Source organism: Melanaphis sacchari, unplaced genomic scaffold (genome assembly GCF_002803265.2).
Source record: "Melanaphis sacchari strain LSU unplaced genomic scaffold, SCAv2.0 Contig31_pilon_pilon, whole genome shotgun sequence".
Taxonomy (NCBI): Eukaryota; Metazoa; Arthropoda; class Insecta; order Hemiptera; family Aphididae; genus Melanaphis; species Melanaphis sacchari.
Window position 1 is genome coordinate 3,076,615 of NW_020271193.1, and position 16,437 is coordinate 3,093,051.

Sequence of the window (16,437 nt, forward strand, 5' to 3'; positions counted from 1 at the left end):
GACCGTACGAGTGATATGTAGGTATATATCGCCGTGTACGGTCCGTCCGCGTTCCACGTGGGGTGAGATTAGTCTCTCTCTCACTCTGTCTCTCTGTCTCTCTGTCTCTCTGTCTCTCTCTCTCTCTCTCTTTCCCTCAACCTCTCCTGATTTCAGCATCAATTGAGTATTTGTGTGTACGTTACACACTAAACATATACAATTATTCTATTATACCATAGAAGCCATCTGTTGTACATCAACACCAGCTACATAATAATATTAAAATTTAGACAGTAGAGTGATATTACATATTATTATCATTATTAACCCTATAACCGTTGTTGTTGCTGTTGTTATTGTTGTTGTTTTTTTGTTGTTGTTTGAAGTAGTTAAAAATATTACTAACCCATTAGAAGAATACAATATATTTAAATATACCTAACATGTATATCATATATAATATATATATAGTATATAATACGTAAACGACTGCTCAGTATAATAATAATATGGACTTATACAATATTTGTGTCGTAATATTAAATAGTATAATAATTACGTGCCGCTGAAATTAATCCCGGACCATATATATATATATATTATACACGTATATAACATTATATTATTAATACGTAGTCGTATTATCGTTGTGGTTGTTACATTATTATCGATAATGCAGTATTCGTGTATTATTATTAATATGCATTATTTTTCGTGGCCGTTATGCAGCGTATTATTACACTATTATTATGACGTGTAATGTGCTGCGAGCAAACGAAAACAAAAAGAAAAAAAAAAATGAAAACGACATTTTGGTTTTAACAGAACGTGTTGAACGAAAAGTTTAATTTTTTTCACGCATATACAACAATATTAAGTAAAAATAATTTTTTAATAATATTTATACACATATTTTGTATACCTTCGCCTATTTTCGACAGTGGTGTCGCGCTCGGGTCACACAACTGACGAGAACGACAAAAAAAAAATTATAGTTTTATATATACACATTACACACACACATTTAATATAATATAATATGATACAATTAATGATTATATCAATAATTACTCTTTCGGCTGGTACGGTACTAGAGATTTTTTTTTTTTTAAATTTGTTTTTGTTTTTACTCACTATATTATAACTGTTGCGTTTGCGGTAACGGATTCTGATGATGTGTTGCGTAGAAATTAATAATTATTACTGTTGTGTTGTTGTCGCCTTAAATTCTATGCGGCCCGCACGACTGACTGCAGGTGATGAGTAATAACAATAATATTATAATAACGACGGTTCGTAATATCTCAATATTACTGATCGTCGTTATTCGTATTATTATTACTTATGATTTCCGCGTGGAACACACGACCGACGATGTCCGAACGGCTCTCCGGAGATACGACATCGACGGGGCCCACGTTTCACCTGTAGAACAGAAAAAAATAACATTAATAACGTTTGCAGTACATAATAATTGTAATACACATAATATTATTATTATTATTATTATTATTATCATCGTTAGTCGACGCTTTTTGTAGACTCGTATCACAATAATATACATATTATCTGCTGCGTATAATAATATTATATTACTGCGAATTTGGCAAAATACGAAAAACGGAAAAAAGTCAAATTGCTACCGATTTTCTTCATTATTAAATATTTTAGTGTTCATGATGGATGTGTGTGTGTGTGTGTGTGTACGTTTACGATTTTGTGTTTAGTTCTACGACGGTTCAACTACTTACGAAGACAACTCCGACCGCGACAGCAGCTACCGCCGATTTTGGTTCCCCTGCTCAGATATATAAAGTTTATAAACGTGTGTGCCATAGGTAAGTATGGTGTATACATTTTTTTTTTCTTACAGACAACAGGACCGGACAGCGCAATAACATTGTTATACCACCGTAAAACGATATAAATTATGGAGAGGTATTTTTAACATAACGCATTACGACGATCGTCTTTGAAACCGCGATGAAACCTTAACTCTGTTCAACAGATTCGTTGGCGAAGCGGTACATCGCTTGTACATATAATTATAAATAATAATAATAAAAAAAAAAAAAAATAAAGTGAAAAGTGACGAGCACTGTTAATCAAAAATAATTGAAAAATTTTAGAAATTTTTTTTCTTTCAAAAACCGGCCTAATTTAATATACTACTATTATTATACTATACTAAACTATATCCGTAGCTCTTAAAAAGTCGTAGTTGATGCCGATTGCATGTGTTTCCACCATTGTTGGAAGTAGTTTTTAAGTAGACATGACATATATTATATACCTACATATTATAAACTAACACCAAAATAATAATTATTTATGTTAATATAGTCTAACAACGGGTCTCGTATTTATTTCGTTTTATCATTATAATATATTTAGTTATGTGCCAGTTTTATTTTCACATTCTTTTCTGTGCGCTTTTAGTATTATGAATTTTATTCAATTTCACTCGTGTATATTGTAATATTTCGGGGGGAAATCACTATTCACGTCCTTTCCCATTATATCTGAGAAAAAAATGGATAAAATCATGTTATATTATATATTATATATTATTATTATTATTATTATTATTATTATTATTACTATTATAATTATTATTATCATCATAATTATTATATTATTATATATTGCTCAAATAGTTTAGCGTGTAATTAATTAATATTTAGGTGTACCATTTTTTTTACATATTATATATTTATACAAAAAAAAATATATATATATATATATAAATATGTATGTATGTATATATAAACACTTAGTTACTATTAATGCCAAACTAGTGGCATAGCGTACAGAAACCTATTTAGTTTAAAACATTAATTTATTTAATTTACGTACCTAATATATATATATTTATATATAATGTAATGGACGGAAGTAATATTTTAGAATTTTTTCTCGTTCAATGTGTAATTTTTATAGCAATCTTAAAAATTTAGGCATATTTATAATACGTATAATATATATCTATATATGTATATATATATGTGTGTAAATATCTTCACTGCAATAATACGAATTGTAAGATATTTACCTAGTTATATATTTATATATATATATATGTATTATACATATTATTATTTATATATATAACAATTTTTTTTTACTATTATCATTATTATTATTATTATTATTATTATTAATACGATCTTTGAAATATGTAAAATTTGTGATATTTGAACCTTGTACTAGTCGTTTTTTGATCTAGTCTTATTTTTAATCAGTATATATATTTTACTAATTATTTACGGATTTAATTAATATATCAAATGTCGTGACATATTATTCAAACTTAATATTCGTCGTTTGTAAGTCTTCCTTTGTAATAATAAATTAATACGAAACATCATTAGTGAGTATACGAGTAGCACCTAAACCATGACTGTCTAAACAATGTAAATCAATATGTTATTTTTTATATAACAAGATATATATTTAGACGTGTATTTAATCAATATAACTTGTGTAAATTTTGTACAACAATTTTTTTTAGGCTAGGTCTAGTCATGTTTGGTTAGTCGCCTAGAATCAATAAATATATAAAATATATATATACATATATATATTCGTATTTGTGGTTAGCTTAGGCGTAGATGATGTGATTAGCGTTTGTATTTATTATTATTATTATTATTATTATTATTATTACTATTTTTTTCTGTTAGTTCGAAAAAATTACTTTAAAATACATTTTTTACCCCATAAAAAATAAACATAAACGTGGTTTTTTTATTGCAATTATAATATTGTGTGCTACATCTTACCTTATACTTTTAGATTATTAGCTAACATTTCAAAAAAACGTACTCATCTATACATTAATGTTTCCTACATAATATCTGTTTGCGTTTTTTTAATGATATTATATTTTATTTAATATGATAATGTGATGTACGATGTACCTAAACATTTTTATGTATGTCTAACATCCAACAATATGAATGGTAAGTTCAAGAAAACGTTATTGTAACCGGATACTTTTTACCTTGCTGCAGACCAACATAACGAATAAGACCAACGAGTTTTTATAAAAGTGTGACTAATATGAAATAAATTTTATAATAGAATGATCTTTATTCCAGAATTGCGTTCAATCGACGAGAAATCAGTTTTTTAGTATACACGTAAAATTATCATTAAGTAAATAAATTATATTAATGCTGTTACACTTTTATAACTAAATATTTTTTCATTGATACTATTTTGTATTGTTGTGCATTTCTTTTTTATGAATTTTTCAGGGTCTTTTACGTATGCATAATAGTGGTCGCCGTTAAACCCAAAGGAACGAAGAAAACAGTTCTCATAATACTTTCGATACATGTCATATTTTTTTTTTTTTAAATAAATTGATCTTTTGAAATACTAAATATATATTAAAACGCATTTCGGCTCTTTATACTTATGACTCTGCAAACGTACAAAACGCTTAATTATATTATATTATATTATTAAGTTTAAAATCCTAGTCTGCAATAATATTATTGTTCAGGCTACTTAAGAATTCATGAAATGAAACGTTTTTTTATAAAATGTAAACTTAATTATGTTATTTTAAACGACTATGTACCTACTTACCGAACCGAAATCATGCGGTCGATTAAACAATTTACAACAAAGGTAGGCATCGTCGTCTTAAACGTAAAATCTCTTTTTATCGTCGTAGATAAATACTTCAAACGGCAAATTGTATTGGATACAAACAACAAATCTAATCGCTTTGAAATTTTCTTCTAAACTCATAAAATACAATAATAATACGAATAATCATGGACAGTTTCGCCTATCTTGAGAGTTGCTACAGAATGAAATTATTTAATGATATTACTACGATTGCGGTTGGATATAGTTCACGTTATATTATAAAGCTAGTTCCTACCTACCCCACTAAGTAATCATGCTTAAAAACTCAATATAATTTATATTTATATTTATTTTATAATTTAATTAAAACTTATAAATTCAAAATAATAGACACATATATTATAACCCCTCCCTCTAACTAGTTAACTTTTGACATGCTATCTAGTCGTTTATAATTTCGAACGAAATTCCCAAAACGATAATATTATTATTCTTTATAATAATTGTTTTTTTTTTTAAAAAAAAGATTAATTAAATTCAAATATTGATAACAGCTGAAAAAAAACAAAAAAAAGGTATTTCCCAGTGGTATATAAAATATGTATACAGACATTACAGACATGTGCACCGTTTCTTCTGCCTGTACATGGTCACACGCGATGCGTCCTAAATGTGTTTAAACTAAAACGATCTACACTTATTACGAGGTCAAGTCTGCAGAGTTCCTCAGAAATATTAGGATTAATTTTACCGAAAAAATGTATTATAAACCGATAAAATATATTCGTTTTATACGTTTTAGCTCTAAACTAGATATATGCTTGTAAAAGGTATCAATATATAATAAAAGGCACATCGTTTCTGGGGGCTGTGAAAATTGATTGTTTTCTACTACGGTGTATTAAATTATTAAAGTCTAAAATAAAATTTTTATTTTCGTATGCAACGTTAAATTTTAACCTTCATCTAAGTATACCATGATATCCCTTTTAAAATCGATTTATGCACGAACTAGATAGCACATTAAATTGTATGTGGGTAAATATTAAAATTACTTCTACTGCAGGAAGAAAAACTTCCTATGCGTCGGCCAAAACACTAATAAGAACGATGATACGAATTGAATGCGAAGAAAATATAAATTTAAGTTACTGTCGAGTTATTTGTTCGTTCGTTCGTCATTAAATCCGTATACAAATTTAATGTATAATATATTTCTATTTGTATTGTAAACAGAAGTGGGTATACCTATACATTTCTGAACACGGAGGTGAAGTGACTGCAGATAGCGAGACTTGAAAGCGTGTAGATAGGTACCTATATAGATAATACGAGTCACAAATACAACGTTGCAAATATGCAATATGGACTTTGTTTGTGTAAGTCTACGTGATAAATGACAATACATTTAATGTACATAAATAGGTATATGGTACGGAAATCCAATTGACATCGGTACGCCTGTACGTCTGTATACGTGCGACAACAACAAACACAATACGAAAAGAAGGTAATAATAAGGTACCCAATAATGTGTACTTATAGTGATCGATGGTAACGATATAAAAAAAAAAAAAAAAAAAAAAAATGAAATCGTAAACCTAAACCATCTAAAAAGCGAAATAAATAAATATTTGACTAGTTTACTCTGACTTGTGTAGGAAGATAGAATATTTTATAATATATTACACCTGCAACAGTATCCGGACGTCGTCTCGCACATTGTTGCATAATATGTATATCCGTCAAAGCTGTTAAAAATTGCACGGCCGTCAACGTGATTATTAAAAACGTATGAGCTGCAGTTTGCCGAAGAAAAAAAAAACCATTTAAATGATAACTCCATATTATAACGAAATTCCGGCACGCAGACACGACCAGACTTCGGGGGTTTTGTGAACGGCTGAAGTTGGCAAGTCAAAGGGTCAAAATGAAAATACGAATTTTGAACAGCCGCGGGGCACGCGATCTCCGCCGGCGCCTGCTGCTGCGTCTGACGCGGTGGCGTTGACCCAAACTATATATTCAGTACCTACCTATAACGGACATCGGCCGACGAACCGGGGTGAACCTATCATATCATAATATCATTATGGAGTATGTGCATTATCGTGGAGACGATGTGTTGTTTTGCGTGCAACGATATCATCGATTTGAGCGAGCTGTAGTGGTTGGGAAATCGCTGTGATAGGCCGAGGTAGATTGTATTTATCAACGCACGTCCGTTTTAAATTTGATTAGGTCGTTGGAAGAAAATCGATTTTTATCGATACATAGAACGTGCGACTTTACTCTTATTGATTGGCGTGTAACGTTATACAGTGCGCAAACTAATCGCGTGCAATTAAAACTATAACCGTGTTATTTCATGAAACGTAAATCAAAATAATATAGCTCCGAATCCAGTGGTAGGTACAAAATATTAAATTTTTTAAGATGATCTAGGTATTACGATTTATGATATTTTGATATTCTCGGGAATTAACGTGCCTATACCCGTGCCTAGTATGGTGTAAAAAATCGATAATTTAATGTGTTGAAAATATATATACATATATAGGTATACGATTTTATATAATATGATATATATTTATAAATAAATAATAATATGTATTTAAAATTTAAATACCTAACATTATTGTTGATCGGTTACGTGCTGAAGTAACCTTTTTTTGAGGTGATTTCCTAAAGACCAAAACGGATACGTGGGTACCGGGCAACGGGGTTTTAGTGCGATAAAATATTTTTGATAATGATATTTGTACCCTACTATTGAATGAAAAAAAAAAAAAAAATGTAAATCAAAAGCTGTAGGTGGTTAAATGGTAGTTTTACCTCAAGTCTGAAAATTATCCGGCACGGTTCTTGTGTCGATCACAACTAAAACCGAACCCCGGCCACCACCAACACGACGTGCGTTATGTTATATACTATATAATGCTAAATACACGGTTTGTACGCGGCCAGCGATTGGGGCTACAACGGTCGTCACGACAACGCCGCCGGTAACTCTCGTCGCGCGGTCCCTATTCCGTCACAAATGGATTTCCCGGCGACGTAACGCCGCAAAATACGCACATGTACATGATGTGCATACAGGGTGATTCACTGAGCGTGCACTCCTCCCCGTTTTTCTTCTTCGATGAGGCAGTTATTCGAAATCCGATTATTGGAAAATTTGTATACCTACATTTTTGCAGACGAAATTTCCGAATTTTCGCAGAGACCTTTCGTACTACTCGCAAGGAGCGTTGTGTGCGGTGTTATATAGACTCATTTTCTTCAAACGAGAACCTCTATTTTCTACTGTGCCTTAACTATTTACGGCGAATCGTTTTTTTCTGAAAATTTTAAACCGTCAAAATCAAAATCAATTCAAAACAATTGTTCGCTAAATAATTTACAGCGAAAAAAGAGGATTACGATTTGAAAAAACCGAAGTTTTTATCGATACGGGACACTCCTTATAAGTAGGTACAGAAATCTCAAGAATTTTAAAACATGATATTTGAGTGTATTTAAACATTATACCAATCAAGTCAGAATTCGAATAAATTTATTACAAACTGAAAAATTAGAGATGACTATACTTGGTGAATCACTCTGTATATACAGCCTGTGTATACTTCAAAGACTGTGATCAACCTCAACCATGCCCCCGTATGGCTGTGTGTGTACGTGTTCCGGTATATTATGCGTATGTGTAGCAGTTCTGACGGTGAAAATCGCGTACAAGCCGTACGAGGCTGCGAACTAACCCCTCAAATCGTCGAGTTTTTCTCCCACCCATCCGCCGCCGGGGCTGCTATATCGCACCCCTATATCGTCCACAGACCACAACTAAATGCAACTTCGAATCCTGCTGCGGGGTCGTTAGCCTTAGTCCGCGATTAAGGGTTCACCGAGGCGGGCGGCGCACTACTATTAATATTATCATTATTTTATATTAAGCTGTACGTTGAGCCTTGTGCGTCCGTCGAAAAAGAGAAATTAAATTTTAAAAGGAATTCCTCGACGCCAGCTCGGAAGAGTCGGCAGTCTCATACAAAGCGATCAGTTGGTTGCACGTGCCTACAAGACCATGTCTTCGAATGATTTCGAAAAACTAATATTAAATGAGTAGAGTACCGTAATATGAATGGCATTAATTACTTTTTTTCTATTATTCTCAACAGTTACATTGCGGTCTTATATATATTTTTTTTTTTATTGAAAACCCCGATAATAATTAAAACATCCTGCGCTAGTGTGCTACAATGAAAATTAGAATTTGTCATGACATTTTTTTTATGAAAGGTATTGATTAAACTATTGTTGATGTACAGATTTTTAATACCAACGTATTACTTATTAGGTAGGTAACCTACTTGTAGAAATCACAAAAATAAACCAGTAAAACGAATGCTGTTCAACGTTGGACGGATTACTGTGTACGCTCATTAATTTTTAAATAATATCGCGTATAGTGCGTTATTAACGTTTTACTCGTCAAAATACTGCTTGATAGGCATAAAGAGTCACGGTGAACGTGACTTATGTGCAATCGGTACCTATCTACGAGTTTTAAACTGTGTGACTGAGACAGAGCGTTATTATTATGTGTGCCCATTGTACCTGTCGTTTTACATTATTCGAAAAATATCACGCAAATGTGATTGTATTGTTTCACTTTACCTCCAACGAAAGCAAGTCAACTTTAAATCTCAAATATATACGAACAAACTCGTATATCTGGTTAAATATGGGTTTCCAATTCAACGCGTTGAAACAAACCACCATAATTCCTGTGCGAAAGCAGTGGAAGTGCAGATTTATATTTTTAGGTCTACTCTTGTGTAAAAATCTACGCTTGGAAAAGCAATTAAATGCCGATTTATTGATCAAAAACGAAAGCCTAATGAGGAAAATAAAAGTATAAAAGTTGTGTTCTCTCTTAAGTTTATTATTAATAGTCATTCGCCCTGTACACCCGTAATACACTAAACGACTCGTGGTAATGGTATAAGCATGAATAGTATTATGTCGTATGCGATCAATTTTATTAATTTAAAAAAAAAATAATAATAATAAAGGCGTAAATTGCGTGCAAAACGATTTCCTGTGTGAAGCAAAGAGTTATGGATTTTCCTGGTGTTTTAATTGTGCGATCAAATTAATTTGGAAAATAAAAAAAAAAGCCACCGATGGAAAGCACTCTGTTGATATAAATATAAGTTTTATAACCTCCAATGACCTCTTTCGAAAGACTACGCGGTGCAATTGTGAAACGGCTTTTAACAAGTCCTCTCGACCGACGCCCGTTGTGAGTTTTACGAGTGTGAAACAGAAAATAAATAATAAATAATACGACAAAAGGGTGTGACCTGGTCGGCCGCAGGAGATAGGGAAAACAAGGTTTTTTCATTACCCTAATTCGTCGCACTCATATAAATAATACCTATTTATATTATATATTATATACTTACATATTATTATGTATAGGTAAGTACGCGATAAGTATAATATACGATTGGAGGAATAAGGAAAAATAATATTATATTTTTGAAAACAGGTGGCCGGACCTGTACGTGTGTTGGAAAAGTTCGCGGTCGCCGGTACAGTCGTAAGTCGGCCCCCCACCCCCCAAAAGTGAACCCTTCGCTCCCAACAAGCGTCCTATTTATCGCCATTTCCGTCAAAGCATTTCCACGCTGTGAAAGCGCGTCAGGAGACCGATTGTATATTTTTTCGTAAATCGTTTTTACCTTCCACCTGAGGTTTGAATGCGGCGTGTATACTCGGGGCCTCGATCGAATGCGGACGAGTATAGGTCAATATACCTAAGGTACCGCGTATACCGCTGTTGAACCGCTGCTATGACACTATGTGATAAGTCGGCGCCGCATCCGTGAGATGTACTTGGATCGTGAAACGACGGTATGTCCAATACGCGTCAAGTTCCTGAAATGAAATTTCTCACGCTGTACAATTTTGTCTACGCTATGAGTGCGTACAGTAACTACATTGGCTATATCTCGCTGCAGTCGTCTGGCATTGACCGCGCGACTGCCGACGCCTGTCTCGTAACATAATAAGTGTATACTAAGCGCGATAATTTGTTGTGATATTACACGAATCGTCGGGATCGTTGCCGGCTAATCGCACGACACGATAATTATTGTAAATAATAACGATAATTATTGAAGTCGTGCGACCGTTACAGGAACTGCACGAGTCACGTCGCGAGCATTAAATAGGTATTATAGGACGCGTTCATTTACGCGTATGATATTATGCAGGTGACGTTTGTGTACGACGGTCAGTCGTCATCGGTCGGCGGCGGTTGCCAAGAAGTTGTCTTCGTCTATTGAATTACGTTGTGGCGTAATTTACTATGACTGTATAGGTAAACGCAATGCTTGGGTATCGCGGGTGCGTCGGGTGCGGCACGCGTGCTATACGACACAAAACGAAACAACAAGGGCTCCCAAAATATTATATACTTACTATTCGATCACAGTGAGGCGTTTTTTTAACGCACGACTAAAAAAACGTTTTATCATAATACGTACTTGATCTCGAATGTGGTGTTCGCGTAGACGTCGAACCGACGAGGTGCAGAGTTGTTTCGGAGTCCGGTCGTCGGCTTACATTCGTCTCTTTGGCTTGTGCGGCGCACCAGCAGTCCGCCGTCCCTGCATCCGCGGCCGTTGTTCGAGTCGCACTGAAAACGTTTGCAAAGGGAAACTCGCGGACCGACGTGTGTGTGTGTGTTGGTTCACCGCGGATGAGATGTCGTGCCCGGTCGCCGTCGCCGTCGCTCGTCGTTCGCGCCCTTCGGGGCGGGCGCGGCGGATGCGTGTGCGAGGGCCGCCGCGTTGCAACGCACAATTCGCACACCGCTTTCCGCCACCACCGCCCCAGCAACGCCGCTGCAGGTGGAATCAATAGCCGAACTCTAAGGGGTGGAAATGGCGGCGGTGAAGACGGCGGCGGCGGCGGTGGTGGTACTTTTCCCTTTTATTTCCCCGCCGCCGGGCGAGTCGTCGTGGCGTGCGGGTGCGAGGGAGGGTTAGCCGTAGTAGATAGGGCGGCCACACCCTTCGGACACACGCGACCCTCGTACACACGCACCCCGCCACCACCCTCCCCTCGACGAATAAACCCACCCCTCCGCTTTACGATCGTAGCCGCCGCTACCGCCACTGCCGAGTCTCTCGTTCCACTGTTGCGGGCACTCGGCGTGAATGAAAATATTATGACTGTACCGTGGGCACTTTCCGTCGTCGTCGTCGTCATCGGCGGTGTTAGAGGCCGTCCCTTCCATTATTCATAATTAATTTTTCCGACGTGGCGAGGGGAGGGCGAGATTTCGTCGGGTGATATTTTGCCGGCGGAATCCCTGCGGGGTACTGCTGCAAGCTCAGGCCCCTTCTCATGTTATATACATCGCACGACGGGCATTGTGAACTGCACGCGTATTTAATACATACTTTATACCTACTCGTATATATTATATTTTGCTAAGCTTGCAAGTTGCAATATTATATCATGTTAAATTGTATTATACAAATATATATATATATAACGTCAGATAATATATTGTTATGAGATGTTAGATTAGGAAAACTAGTAATGTATACATTGCAAGTTGATATAATTACTATAAAATAAATATTTTTTTGCTGTATTTTAACGTCATATACTATCTACAGAAAATAATATTTAAACATTTTTATTTTATTTTTAATAGTATTCATAACTTCGCCGATAAGAGGATAAGATCCTTTCACGGACTATAATATCACACATCATTAATGTGATTATTTAAATGGTCAATAAATTATTATTAAAATTTAATATGATCTATACGATAAAGTAATAATTTAATATTAATTATAAGTTTTTACTAGATACATAATAGCATAGTGGTATAGTATTGATGTGAATATAATAATGCGATATTAAAAATTATTTAATACACATTTCAGTTTAATCATTAATCAGATTGATCGACAGTAGGAATCAACATTTGCGGGTTACACGATATGTGAAGCTACATATATACATATTATATTAAATATCATCGGTCCTATTTCTGCACTAAAAACAATTCATATCTAGGCCCAGATCAAGTGCATTTGAGTAAAATAATATCGATAACTCTACCTACATTATAGCCTAGAATAAGTAGGAAAGAAAAAATCTGCTCAATATACAAAGTATCCCGTTAACAGCTGTTAATTGTAATTAATTTAATTATTTTTAGTCGACTTGTTAATTTAATAAGAATAATATTGTATCCCCCAACTGATTTTTCTATAGTTAATAATATTAAAATTAAATTAATATAATATTTAACCTATATATTTCATATAATAATTATATTTATATTTCTGACAAAACTACACACTCAACTCTGTAACATTATTTAATAATTAATACTATATTTATAGAAATAAGAAATAAATATTATAATTAATAATATTTCTTATCACTATTATGTTACTATTTTTTTTTTTTTACAAATATCATTGCGACGATTGATTGGTTGGGACACTTTTGTCTTTTGGTGTATGAATATATTATATTTCACAATTTTTAGATGTGAACAATTTGTATATATGTCGTCATATCCTTCCACTCCACATCAATGTAATATAAGAAGTTCCCAACGCCAAGACTAGTTAAAGGCATGTGCGAGCAGCGCATTCGTACAAGGCGGCAATATGACCATCAATACTGAGTAGGGTATTTCATTGAACATGTTTTAAACTTAAAATTATTTAAAAACAGAATAATTAACTCCAAAAAATGTGGAATAGTTTGAGATAATATAATTTCCAAAAAAATCAGTTAGATCCCTTAATTTTTGCTTTATCGATATAATTGTTTATTTTTAATGAATTCATAACAGGCATTATAGTGTTTATTGGCATTGACTATAAATTATAAATAATCCTTGATTTAAATAACTGTGTCACTTTTCCACTGAGGTCTGTTTTAACTGCATTAAATTATACACGTTTTTTTTTTCATATTATGTAATAAGATTACTTTTTTGTTCGTCGTCACCAAGTAAATAACAATATAATTATACTTTGTATAACAGCTCCATGGCAGATAAAAAATCAACAAATAAATAATTATTGTAAATTGTTAGGTAAGTTAGACTTTTTACCCGAGATAACTTTAAAAATATAAATAACTAATGGACATGGTATGACTGCAGGATAAAATACAATTATTTAACAACAGTTATAAGTTAAAAAGTATCTAAACATTATTTATAATTAAGTCATTAAAAACATTTTAAGCACATTAAAAACATTATTTTGTTTGTACTTGTTCAGAAATGGGTTATACGAGTATCCAGGAAACTTTTTTTTTAATTTTACATAGTGTCTTGTATATTTTTTCATTACTGCATATAAATATGTTTGGGTGAATTTAATAATATTATTAAGAACATATTTTATCTTACTTATAACCCATTTAATGGCGAAGTAAGAACAATGTAAATATTTATTGTAAAACACTAAAACTTAATATTATTTTCAATGAATAAAAAATAATTTTTATGTATATCATGTCTTTATTTCACATAAGTTATTAATACAACTGTACTTAGAAGGATGGATACCACACGATTTAATGGGTGGAAAGGGGGGGGCACAGTCGAGCACGTAAGTGATAGACATGAATTGGAGGGGGGGGGAGGGGCCGGGCCAAACTAAGCATGGCCGGGTACGTACGTTATGATAACATACAACTGTGGGCTTGGCAGGATAGTCGGATTCACCGGTTTTGCGGGGGATCCAGAACATACTAAAACATATTACTGAGCACTGACGTGGATTGGCGATGCTTGTTGGGTTTAGGAACTCACTAAACGGCGTGGCTCATGAACAGCGGTTATTATGGACTTATTTTATTAAGATGAATTGTACTGTTAACAATAATGTCAATAATTGTTAATAATATTACCTGATCCATTGGAATTTTTGTTATATTAGAACGTTCTTTGTGTTTCGGAATATTTTGTCCATTGGCATGATACAATTTGGAAATTAAGGAGTACCCTTCAGTAAGGGCAATAAAATGCTGGCATAGTTTTTAGTTTCTATAGTTGATAAGGGTTGTTTTTCCAATTCATTAATTGTTTTCTTCAGCCCATCAATTTCTTTTAAAATTACTTTGTTAATTTCTACAGTCGTTTTATTCTTGGATTCGTTAAAAAAAAAAAAAAATTAAAAATTATAATAATTTTTATACATTCTAAACTTAGTGCTTACTAATTTCGCAATTGAATATACATTACCAGCTAAACTAAATTATAATAAAACTAATGTGGCTTGGCGTAGCGCGTTGGCTGCTTTCAGTTGCGGAATGCCACTGGGAGTAAGTGACGGCCACAGCTACTAGCTCTCGGATGGGTGACCATTCGGGATCATAGTGGTTAAAAACCTTGCCACACATACACGTGTGCTATCAACCGTATCAATCGTAAAAAAAAATACAACCTACCGAACCAACCTTACTTAAAAAAACCCAATGGCCTTAGTAGCCGCGGGTCAACTAAATAAAAAAAAAAAAAATAAATAAAACTAATATAATGAATTTCATGTTCATTTTTTTTGTTTTAACATCTACGGTATAATTATCTTCAATCTAAAAAAAAAAATACGTAACAAATTGTTATTAACAATATTATTTCCAGTTACAAATAACTGGAAAAACATAACAATATTATATACTTACATCGATTATACAAGAATTTGTACATGATTTGTCTTGTTGTTTCTGAAATAGCCGATCTTTCTAATCTTGCCAATTCACTGATCTATATAAATAAGAATATTAGAAAATAAATATTTTATAAGTACCTATATTATTTATTTAAATGTTTTTATGTGCATTAAGAACTTCATATAATAAATTGTAAAACATGTCGATTAATTTATAATAGTTCATTAACATTTAATATGGAACAAATAGCCATTTTTAAGAAATCATTTGTCAACTATTGATTAAAAAAATGTTTTTCGTCTCAGCATTAATATATATTTTATATTTTATTGATTAAGAAGCCATAGAAATATGATTATAAATATAAATATTAAAATAAAAATTGATGTAACATAAAAACAAAGCTGGACACTAACTAGTTAGATAGTATCTTTTCTACTCTATCTCAATTTACTATTTTCAACAAACTAACTTTTAATTACCTAAGTTAAGAAATACCAAAATAACTTAATTTTAATTAGTTTACAAAATTAACCAGCTTTGCATAAAAATATAAAAGATATTTTTATTTTTATTTTATTAGTTATTTTATATGTTATACTATAATTGTTTACCATTTTTTTACAAAATATATTATCAGAAGACAACTTTTCTTCAAAAAATTTTCCCTGATAGAGAATTTAATATAATATCATCATCCATATCACCTATATTTAAAAAATATACATATATATTAAAAAAATTATTTCAATTATAACTTTTTTATTTACTATTTATAATAATATAAACAATATACTAATAGAACCAGTAGCGATTATATCTCAAAGTTTTGGAGAGGGGCAAATTTCATTTTCAAAGGTGAAAAAACCTCCCTCCTACTCTGTTTATAGGGTTCAACTTACGCCTTCTCCCAATAGTCGAAAACTCCAAAAGGGTGTGGTCTACACATTACTGCCCCCCTAGTTATCTGGCACTAAAAAGAACTAAAAAAAACTGTGAATTATATAGTCCAAACTGAAGTTGTATAATTGTGACAACCAATTAATCCTATAACCATCTTAATTACAAAGAATATTTATTATTGAGTATAACAGCAAAATAACTAATGTACACTCACAGATATTG

The 16,437-nt window shown here is 32.6% G+C and overlaps 1 long non-coding RNA gene across 1 annotated transcript; it reads right to left on the bottom strand.

The window, feature by feature from the left end:
* Nucleotides 1-468: 468 nt before the first annotated feature.
* Nucleotides 469-11,402, bottom strand: LOC112596399. The gene is made up of 3 exons (XR_003114769.1): nt 11,136-11,402; nt 10,329-10,524; nt 469-1,407 (listed from the first exon to the last, which is right to left on the bottom strand). It is a non-coding gene; the product is annotated as an uncharacterized LOC112596399 (long non-coding RNA).
* Between the last annotated feature and the right edge of the window lie 5,035 nt (nt 11,403-16,437).